The 10949-nt window shown below is 49.9% G+C and overlaps 1 long non-coding RNA gene across 1 annotated transcript; it reads right to left on the bottom strand.

Moving 5' to 3' along the window:
- Positions 1–249: 249 nt before the first annotated feature.
- On the bottom strand, positions 250–10441 carry LOC140213802 (uncharacterized). The gene is made up of 2 exons (XR_011890786.1): positions 8123–10441; positions 250–1062 (listed from the first exon to the last, which is right to left on the bottom strand). It is a non-coding gene; the product is annotated as an uncharacterized lncRNA (long non-coding RNA).
- Between the last annotated feature and the right edge of the window lie 508 nt (positions 10442–10949).

The following is a 10949-nucleotide window of genomic DNA, read 5'->3' as shown; positions in this document are numbered from 1 at the left end:
TGGTCTGCGCCCTAGGCAACTGCACCACGTTGTCTGAATAAACTCTTTGAGTCTTAGAGTTGCGACGGAGCGAAAACGGAAAAAAAATGGCTGCGCTCAACGGCAACCGTTTCGTGCGAGTCTTGCTGCCGGCAAAGAGCTCGCTCCTCCTCTGTGGTCCGTCTCAAGAGAGGACCCAACACTCTTCGCGCCTGTCGGTGCTGCGATCGCTTGCTCGAGAAGGATGTACGTTTCAGTTGTGTACCGCGGACAAACCTTCCAGTCAGAGGCTAAGCCTCAATAGATCGCAGTGTGGTGGCTGCTCTACTACTTACGACACCACGAGAGGCACCTAAGTCGTCTCCAGACGATTTGACGCTGCAGCGATTCAGGCCAGCCATAGCCCTGGAGAGCGACCAGTGTCCTCGACAATACTCGGCCTCCGGTGTAGCGCTCTCTGGGTTCATTTGGCGTCATCGAGCCGGGAAGCGCGGCAGCCCGCCGCGCTCGACCCGGCGCTAATCTTACCCGCTTTCGCCGCAAGTGCACACGATATCGTTGCGGTGCTTAGACGGGATTCTGACTTAGAGGCGTTCAGTCGTAATCCCACGGATGGTAGCTTCGCACGACTGGTCTCTCGACCAAGCACGTGAACCAAGTGTCCGAATCTGCGGTTCCTCTCGTACTGAGCAGAATTACTATCGCAACGACCGGTAATCAGTAGGGTAAAACTAACCTGTCTCACGACGGTCTAAACCCAGCTCACTTTCCCTATTAGTGGGTGAACAATCCAACGCTTGGCGAATTCTGCTTCGCAATGATAGGAAGAGCCGACATCGAAGGATCAAAAAGCGAGGCCGCTATGAACGCTTGGCCGCCACAAGGCAGTTATCCCTGTGGTAACTTTTCTGACACCTCTTGCTTAAAACTCTTAAAGCCAAAGGATCGAGGGGCCCCGCTTTCGCGGTCTCGAATCGTACTGAAATTCAAGATCAAGCAAGCATTTGCCCTTTTGCTCTACGCGAGGTTTCTGTCCTCGCTGAGCTCGCCTTAGGACACCTGCGTTACCGTTTGACAGATGTACTGCCCCTTTTCGAAGTCTGCTCCCTCATGTAAAATAAAAGAAAATAAATGAAAGGAGGGAAAATCCCGCTCCTACTTACGCAATAACAGGCTTAAACCAATCAAAAATAAATAAAATGGGGTCAATAACCCAAAGCGCAAATTTCATATATAAAAGCCAATTGGAAAAAGAAAGGGTGGGCACGGTAACAGCTAATATCCCAAGGCGAGGTCAGCGAGGGCACAATGGCCTCGCGTAGAGCGTTTATTGATATCTCCAAAGAAAAATAATGATGATGATCGGCATGCTGAGTGCCCCTGAAGGTAAAGAGTGAAGATGACAGGGATGGTGAAAACCCCGACCAAGTACCTTGATCAGCCGGGGAGCGCGAGAGCCGGTACGTGAAAAGCTGAAAAGAGACTTGAGAACACTGGTTAAAAGTGGTGACGGTGACTGCCCAGTCAACACTAGTCACCGGGCAGCCATCGTCACTAAAACCCAAAGTGCAAACTCTCAGGGCCACTTAAGCCTCCATCCGAGACATGTATGTACCTGGACAAGGAGATGTACATTTATGGTACAGTAGAAAGTATAAGTAGCAAGGAACAAAAGTCAAAGCGGTGTGCAGATGCCTGCTTCAGCTTCAAAGTATATCCGCTGCTAAAGTAAGGAATAGGAGGAGCAGGACGAAAAGAAATGAAAGTAGAGGAAAAGAAATAAAAGGGCGAAGTGAGAAAATGACGTGCATAGAAGGGTTAGCAGGTTTGTAAGCACGCCCCGCGCGCACCCATGTCCGCACCGTGCTTGCGGAAGTGCCACTGCCAAAACCGCGACAGCGAGACGCCAGAAACAGAACTCAGAGCACGGCGTAATAAAGGAACCAATGGACATTGCTAGGTCACCGAGACCATCCGCGTTCAGGCCGCGACATTGAGCGCAGGACACAAATGACTAATAGTGTCTCGAAAGTGCTGGGCGCCCGGACGACAGCACCGAGGCATAGCCTCCGATGCGCCGAAGCCTAGAGGCGGGAGTATCCACAGCACGCAGCCGGTGCCCGCGAAAGCGCCACCAAATGGCCGCATACGCCAAGGTAGGCAAGAAGGTCTATGAATACAGTGGAGCACAAGTGCGAGCAGTAGCCTGCTGAGCACTATCCGGCAGCCACAGTATGGACGGTAACCATAAAAGCCAAACAGAGAACCCCGGGGTCCTAGTAGCTGGACGTGTTGAGCCAGCCACGGCTCCGATGCCGGACGTTCTCGTACGTTTAGCGAATCGACCATTCAGTTAAGCTCCGTATAGGAGCTGAATGCATGGGCCTGGGGTCAGCCACGAACCCCCAGCCGACGCTGCGTGGTTGGTGCCGTCAGAAAGGGGAGGAGATTAAGCACCAAATCAGGGAGTGCCGGGTTCCAAGTCGCTGGATACAAGGGGGCCAGCCACGGCGCCCACACCGGCCACTCCGCAGCAATCGGCTGTCCCAGTCGCTGGAAGGCCCAGCGGTTCAACAGTGGTCGCAGTGACAGAAAGGGAATAGCCTCGAAACTGCCAAATGCATTTACCATGCATCCACTAGAGGCACATCCCGCGGGCAGTCCGGCACCGCCGCGCTCACCAAGCGTTCGATGCGGGTAAGGATGGCGCGATTGCGGGCGCTTTGGAGCAGCATCGGGTAATCTGCGACCCGAATGGTGTCGCGTGAGGCACCGTCCAGGTGGCCCGCCAGCTCCCTCGTCAGCGTACAATCAGTGAGGTAATGATGAAATGTTTCGGCAAGCACGCCACACGGACAGAACGCGGTGCGCGCAAGGCCAAACCTGTTCAAGTAGTAGGGGAAGCGGCCGTGTTCCGTGAGAATATGAACTAAAGAGCGGGATGGCGGGAAGAACGCAGGAATCTGCACAACGCTGGACACCCAGTGAATTAGAGCTGTATCGGAATTGGCAGACCGCCACCTGAGGCCCCACTCACGTTGTATCTGAGCGTAGAATTGGGTTTTGATAGCTCGGATGGAGGTGCGCAGTACGCGCGGGAGGCCATAACGTGCAGCACTAGCGGCAGCGTCATCTGCCAGCTCGTTTCCCAGAATGTTACGGTGCCCTGGCACATGATGCAGAGCAATGGAAAAGCGAGCTGAAAGACTCCGGAGGGCACGCTTAAGCTGCACTACCCGCATGTCAGTAGAAGTAAAGGCAGAAATGGCCTACAAAAGACAAAGGCAATCTGAGTATACATTGACTACGGTAAACGATGTCGGCATGAACATTAAGTAGGCGAATGCCTCTTGTAATGCAACCGCTTCTGCGCAGTACGCACTGCTCGCTCCGCGTATGCTAAATTTCCCTATGTGAAGAACGCGTTGGTGAGGGCTCATCACTACATACGCGGCTCCCGCAGAGAACTGCGTAAAGGAGCCATCCGTGTAGATGTGCAATGCCGGGCTAAGGGACTTGCTGAAGGCTGCGCGGGGTGTGAGCCGGCTAAACGGATACCTGAATCGATCGGCCGGGTGATCGGTCCACTGATCATATCCGTATGCAATGTTCTCCGGATGGAAATACAGAGGTCCGAAACACATAGGCTGTCGTAATGTAAATAATCTAAACTCGGCAAGTATTCTGTCCAATTCTAGTGTTAAAGGCGGCGCCCGGGCAAGGATTTGCAGTGCCGCTGTTCGCGTGGTGCGATACGCTCCCGTGAGAGCAAGCAGCGGAACCCGTTGTAACGATTCCACCTTGTCCCTAAGCTGGCTATCGGGGCAATCCGACTACCAGACCGGTGCAGCGTACGTGATGATTGGCAGAATTACCTGGCGATACAGCTTCTGTAGAGTACCCGGTCGAAGGGAGTAATGAAGGCGAAGATAAGCTAAAATTTTGTGAGTGGTTCGTTCCAATTTTTGCCTGACGTAATCCGCGTGAGGTTGAAAACCTAATCGCGAATCAAATACTACCCCAAGAATTTTTAAGCTGTCTTTTTTACGGAGGCGTCCCTCACCCATACACACTTTGAGCCCCTGCCCCGCGACCGAAGCAGTGCCGTGAGGAAACGCCACAAAAAAGGATTTTTCCACATTAATGGCGACCCTGACTTCTTGAGACCAAGCGTGCACGCGGTCCAAAATCACGGCCGCCTTTCTTTCAATGTCAGCTCGGTTCACGCCAGGTACAACAATGATGGTATCGTCAGCGTACGCTTGAGCAAACGCGTCCCCTGGGAGATCCAACTCCAGGACCCCTCGGACTACCACGTTCCATAAAAGCGGACTGATGGGGGACCCCTGTGGGCTCCCCAATGTAGGTGCTGCAGACACTTCTCCCGAATGGGAACGGTACACAATGGTGCGATCAGTTAGAAATGAGCGTAGTAAATGGAATAGGTTACGTGGGCAACCGTTGCGCTGCATGTATGAGAGTACTTGCGGGTGCCAGACGGAATCGAAGGCACATTTAAAATCAATGGCAATCAGAATAGCCGGCGTTTTTGACTGTTTCAGGACTTGGAGTCGGCGGCACAATTCGTACAGGGCCATGACGGCACTCCTTCCATGAGTAAAACCGAATTGATTTGCGTGGATTAGGTGAGAGGAGTGAAGGAAGTAATAAAAGCGGGAATTTAATAATCTTTCAAGAATTTTGCCGAATAATGAATTCATTACAATAAGCCTGTAGGAGCCCGGAGAATCCGGAGGTCGTCCGGGTTTAGGGATAAAAACCACCCTGCCCTTCTTCCACTTCTCCGGAAAATGCCCCAATTTTAATGCCGTGTTGAAAATAAATAGAAAGAAACCCGGGTGATATTGAAAAAGTAGTTTTAGTATGGAAAGGGTAATGCCGTCAAGGCCCGGGGCCGAACTGGTCCGACCAATGTGCAGGGCATATTCTATCTCTGACAGGGTGAACAGTTTGTCATCCCTTCTTGCGACAGCCGGGGCACCTGCAATTGCTCGTAATTCCCTGTGCAGAGCAGTGTCGTGCGCCGAATCATCACGGGCAACCTGCGTTCGGAGCAGTAACGCTGCAGAATCCAGTCCGTCTTTGGTCATGGTACCCGCCGGCGTGCGTAAGGGCGGCAACACGATGGGGTGGCGGAGTTTTTCAAATGCCGATTTGAACGCTACGCCGAACATGTTCTTCCGCGAACTTTCTGTACAGAAGTTCTTGAGTGCCTGAGACTTGGCGACCTCAATTAATCTTCTGTAGGAGACTCGCGCACGGACGAACGCTAAGTGGAATGCATTGCGGAGGGACGGGTCTCGAGCGTTTTGATAACGTCTGCGCATTGCGCGAACACGGTTGCGTTCGACAGTTAATTGCGGCGACCACCAAGCGTTCGCTTTGTGCGGCCCCCGTTTCGGCACCTGCAAGTTTCTCTCGTAATGGCTGTCGTACAATAGGTAAAACTTCTGGATGATATGATCGAGGGCCTGCCCAGTATGCGCCGTCAGCTGCTGCACCGTCGCGAACCAGGGCTCGTTTACAAGCCAGCGTGTGAGACGTATGCGGCCCGCGAACGTGAGCTTTTTCCTGAGCAGGAGCGGCGTTCCCTGGAACGAGAATACGATGTCGCGGTGCTCTGAAAGTGTCTCCTCCTCCGACACTCGCCACATGTATCCTCTGTTGGCCATGTTTGCACTGGCCAGGGTTATGTCTATCCAACTCTCGGTATAATGATTTTCGTACGTAGCGGCCGACTCGGGATCATTTAAGATATGCAGATCATGTGCGCAGATCAGCTGCATCACCGCTGCACCCCGGCCATCACAGCCGCCACGACCCCAGTTAACATGTTTAGCGTTAAAATCACCTCCTATTATGACATTGTCTTCCTGGGTGCGTGTTAGACAATCAGACACAGTATCCAGGAATTGGGCTATGTCCACATGCGGCGGCGCGTACAGTCCGAGCAGGAGAAATTTGATATTGGGCGTTGACAATTTCACCGCAACGACGTTGGTGCTGGTCAAGACGGGAAAACAGTCGAAACCCGACCCGTCCCCGAAAATAACTACTCGGGGACTGTCGGGCGAAGCAAAGCGATGGTAATGTTCCAGAATACCCGGAATCGCACCCGCCCTGATGTAGGGATCACAAACGACGGCAAATGTGATGCCTTGCGTCTGCATGGCTCGGACCAGCACCATCGTCGCCGCCTTTGCATGGTCCAAGTTAGCCTGAATGAATTTCAGATTATTGCTTGTGATCATTTAAAAGTCGTGCTGAAGTCTGATTGTTGACAGTATGGGGAATAAATCCAAATGCCCCTACCAATGGCGTGCTCCCACGCGTCCCCGTACCCACAAATCGACGCCCCGCCGCATGCGACCGCGCCGTCTGCACGCACCCCACCACTGGACCCGACTCCTGTGCGGAGGGTCCGCAGCGCCCCAACCCCAAGAGGGGAACGCTGCGGGCCCCACTCCACTTAATTGCCATAGTCAGTACGGGCTTTCAATCTTGCGACCCGCTCAGCCCGTGTCGGGCAACGAATATCGCTCGTCGGGTGTCCCGCAGAGTCCCTTCCCGTCGCCCTGCACGCCGCACAGGCCACCGCCGCATCCCCCATGCGCACAGTACAATTTTCTGCCAGGTGATTACTGGCACACTTTGCACATATCGCCCTAGACGTGACGTCTTTAACGGGGCAAAAGCGGCGCGTGTGCCCATACGACGCGCAGAACATACACAACGAGACATAAAGATCTTCAACTGCACGCGCTGCGGTCCACCCGACACAAATTCTGTCTTTTTTCAGGAGTTTCCGAAAATCTGCCGGGTTTACCTCAACGATGTGTGTCATATTACCGCCACGCTCTTGAAACGATACTAATACTTTGCTTGCGGCAGTGTCCAATTCGAACCCGGGATTCCGGGCGTTAATAGCTTCAATGAGGTTCGTTGAGGATACCTCAGGGTCGACACCAGTAAGCTTAACATGTGGTTTCCGTTTCTCCGGGATGCGCATGGTCATAGCCGTACGCGTTATCGGGCTTCCATTAACTGCCGTTTGTAAACGGGCAAGAGTAGTAGTCTCTTTAGCGATGACCGTAACTCCGAGACGAGTCTCGCGCAGAGTTAATTCACCAAGTCCCACACTACGAGGGTCTATGTTTGCCTTGAGCAGTCGCATGACATCCTTAGCTGGAGAATTGGTGGGACTTACCGGAGTCAAAAAAGCCACGTGTCCCTGCACCCACTGCCGTGAGGTCGCCATGCTTGTTGTAGTCCCGTGACCATCAGGCGCCCCCGAGGCATGCCCAGGCCCCGGCGCCCCCGCCGACGTGACCGGGCAATCGACTCGGCCGGCCACCGCTGCTGCGTACGAGCGGCCGGGCCCCGACATACTCGCAACGGCCGCCTGTATCCGGGATTCCATAGCCTCCTGCCTGGCCTGGGCGAGCTGCCGGCGAAGTTCCTGCATCTCGCCATCTCTTTGTGCCGCCGCCGCCTGGAAATCTGCACAGTTCTTGACAATTGCATTTAGCTCTGTAATGATCTGAGCCCGAACCAGATTAGTAATTTTGGTCTTGTCGTCGAAAAGGATTTCTTCAACGCGCCGCTGACGCGAGGCAATATCATCCCACTTCTCTGTGTACCTGAAATCCGCAGCTGGGTTGATCGGGTTTTCTGTTAAATTAGCAGGAATTGGAGCTCCGGTAGTGTGTTCATTTCCTAAGTCGACGCCTGCCGGCGCGCCCCTCTGTACTGCGACACCCTGCCCGACCATATTTACCAGCTCATCGCCGTCTTGCGAAAAGATACTTGTACCTGATCCCGGCGAACTGCCGACACTCTGTGACCTGTTACCCTGGGGCGATCCCCCGCGCGTCTGCTTCAGCCGCGACATGGACTCATACCCTCCTGGGGGCAGCCATATTGGCTTCCCCGCCTACGGCCGGGAAATGCGGACGGAAAATAAAGGCAAATGTACGGTTTAATCCCCCTCCCGCGCGTCAACTGGGGTCCCTGAGAGTTCCGAAACAGCCCACGATAATCGAATATGTCGTAGGACGAAAAGTACTTACGTTATTGCCGAAAAAACGGAGCCCGATGCTGCCGGCCAGCCGAACACTTGCACGAGCCCCAGTCAAACTCCCCGCCTGACACTGTCCTCGGAACAGGTCGCGCAGGCCCGACCGGCACCGCCCCGAAGGGAGACCGGGGGCCCATCGCTTGGCGCTAGAAGCGTGGACAACTCAATGGTCCGCTTCCCGCTCCACCGAGTAAGTAAAGAAACGATGAGAGTACTGGTATTTCACTGTCGGCCACGAGGACCCCGCCGAAACGAGGCCGTATCCCGTGACCTCCCACTTATGCTACACCTCTCATGTCTCTTCACAGAGTCAGACTAGAGTCAAGCTCAACAGGGTCTTCTTTCCCCGCTGATTTTGCCAAGCCCGTTCCCTTGGCTGTGGTTTCGCTAGATAGTAGATAGGGACAGAAAGTGAGAGAGGCAAAAAGGAGAGATGCCTCGCCCTGCACCACTAGTGTATCGCAGGTGTGAAGAGAAAGCCAAATTTAATATAAAAAATGAGGGAAGATATCCAAAAAATGTTTTTTTGAAGAAAAATAGGAAAAGAAAGAAAGAGGAAAAGAAGAAAGTAGAAGATGGAAAGAAGTAATGATCATCACCGTCGGCGAAACCACAGCAAGAGAGCGGGTTGGTGCGGGATTTATTGATCGATAATTTACATATATGTTTCTTCATCTTGAATACAATTGACTTCTTGAGGCTTGCTTGCCTTGAGCCTTGTGTCTTGAGGCTTGCTGCCTTGAGTTGCCCTTGACTTCAGGGATCTTGCGTCGAAAGTTGAAACGAACTGTTTTCTCCTACTCTTCTTGGTGGTAGTGTGAGATTTCTCTATTTTTCAAGATGTAAGACGCTTGTTGTCCTGCTTCATTTCTACGGGAATTATTCTATAATAGCCTGGGAGTGGAGCAAATGATCCCTCGATTTTTCGCAGGTGATTAAACTAGGTAAGAGTGAGTTGGTACCCGACGCCGGACGAAAGTACGTATACACCTAGCCCTTCCGGGGGTCGGTTCTCCTTCCGAAGCGGCATCAGGTCTGTGTATACAGTGAATTATCTTTACATGAGTTACAATTTAAGTTTTGTTAGTATTAAATTTGTGGGATAGAGTCTGTAATTATCTTTATCATTTCCTCGATAATGTCCAGAGCTTGATTATTTTTAATTAATACTGGTTTTCTTCTTTTAGGGTTATTTCCAACAATTTTAATTAATTGTTTTCGTTGGATTTCTCTTATTCTACATGATTCCAGATAATGGTCAAAATTTATGGCTGCTTGTTGACATTTGCATGTATTCGTGTTAGACAAGTGGAATCTAAAAAAGTAATGAGGAAATCTCCCATGACCTGAGATTGCCTGAGATGTATAGTAGTTGCCTATAAAGTTATCTGGGATTGTTCTGACATTTTTTATCCATTCATAGGTAAAGCTATTTTTTCCCTCATTTTGCCATATTTTGTTCCATTTGTCCTTCACCAAAATATTGAGTTGTTTTTTTAATAAATGGTTTGGTAGCCGGTAAATCAACGAACTCTCCTACTATACTAGCCTCTTTGGCTAACAAGTCCGCCATATCATTCCCTTTGTTGTTGTTATGTCCTTTGACAAATGATAAGGTTATTTTTTCCCGTGGTAATCCTAAAAGGTTTTTTCTTTATTTTAACTATAAGTGGGCTATTGTTTTTGGGATTTCGTAATGGTTGTAAGCACGAAAGGCTGTCTGTGAGGATTTGGAATGTATAACTAGTTTCCTTTGATTCTATGTATTCTATTGCTTTTAATAGTGCTATCGCTTCACCCTCATAGTTCGATGAATATTCTGGTAATTTGAACAATTTTGTTAATGTTTCTCCTCTTGAATTATACGCAACATATGCTGCTCCTACTTTCTCTTCCGTTTTGGAACCGTCTGTATATATTTTTATGTCCACGTCTTGCTCTTTGTCTGTGAATGGAAAGGACAAGTTTCTAGACGGGTGAAATTCCCACAGATCGTATTTTGATACGACTTCATTTTCGGTAAACACTATCTTTCCATAAGAAGTTTTTACCTTTTACGAATATTTGATATGTTTCTATTTCCTTTTCTATTGTTAATGCTATTGGTGGGATGTTGGCTAATATGTTTAGAGAGTAATTCGATGTGGTTCTGTATGCTCTGGTTAGTAGGATTAATGGTATTCTTTGAATTGCTTTAAGTTTTTTATTAATCTCTATCTTTTTACTGTACCAGACTGGAGAAGCGTAAGCAATCATCCTCTCAATCCCTCTAGTATAAATAGTCTTTAATTGCTTTTGTTGAATTCCCTTTCGCCCTGCAGTAAATTTACTTAGTTGGTAAGTTAAATGGGCTACTTTATCTTTAATGTATTGCATGTGAGGGATAAATGACATTTCAGAATCAAAAATAACGCCTAGTATTTTTAATTCCTTCATCATTTTCAGTCTTTTTCCGCCAAGTTTTAAATGTGGTGGGTGACTATCATATTGTTTACCTATAATTATAAAGTTTAATTTTTCTGTATTGAATTCAAGTCTCATTTCTTGTGCCCAGTTATTTATTTGGGTTAATACTTGATTGGCTTTGTCCTCTAGTGTTTTCCTTGCTTTTGCATTAAGTACAACTGTAATATCGTCTGTGAAGGCCATTATGTACGTGTCTTGAATACTTTTAGCTTCTAATAATTTTGCCATCATCAGGTTCCACAAGAGAGGACTCAAAGGTGAACCCTGTGGGGATCCTGTCGCTAAATTTCTGTCGACTTTTACATTATCTTGATCATATCTTATTTTTCTGTTGGTTAGCACAGAGTTTATCATTGATCTTAAGTTATGTGGGCAATTGTATTCTTGAAGAATTTTAGTTACTATG

Source organism: Dermacentor andersoni, chromosome 10 (genome assembly GCF_023375885.2).
Source record: "Dermacentor andersoni chromosome 10, qqDerAnde1_hic_scaffold, whole genome shotgun sequence".
Lineage (NCBI taxonomy): Eukaryota > Metazoa > Arthropoda > Arachnida > Ixodida > Ixodidae > Dermacentor > Dermacentor andersoni.
This window is presented reverse-complemented; position numbering and strand designations above follow the sequence as displayed.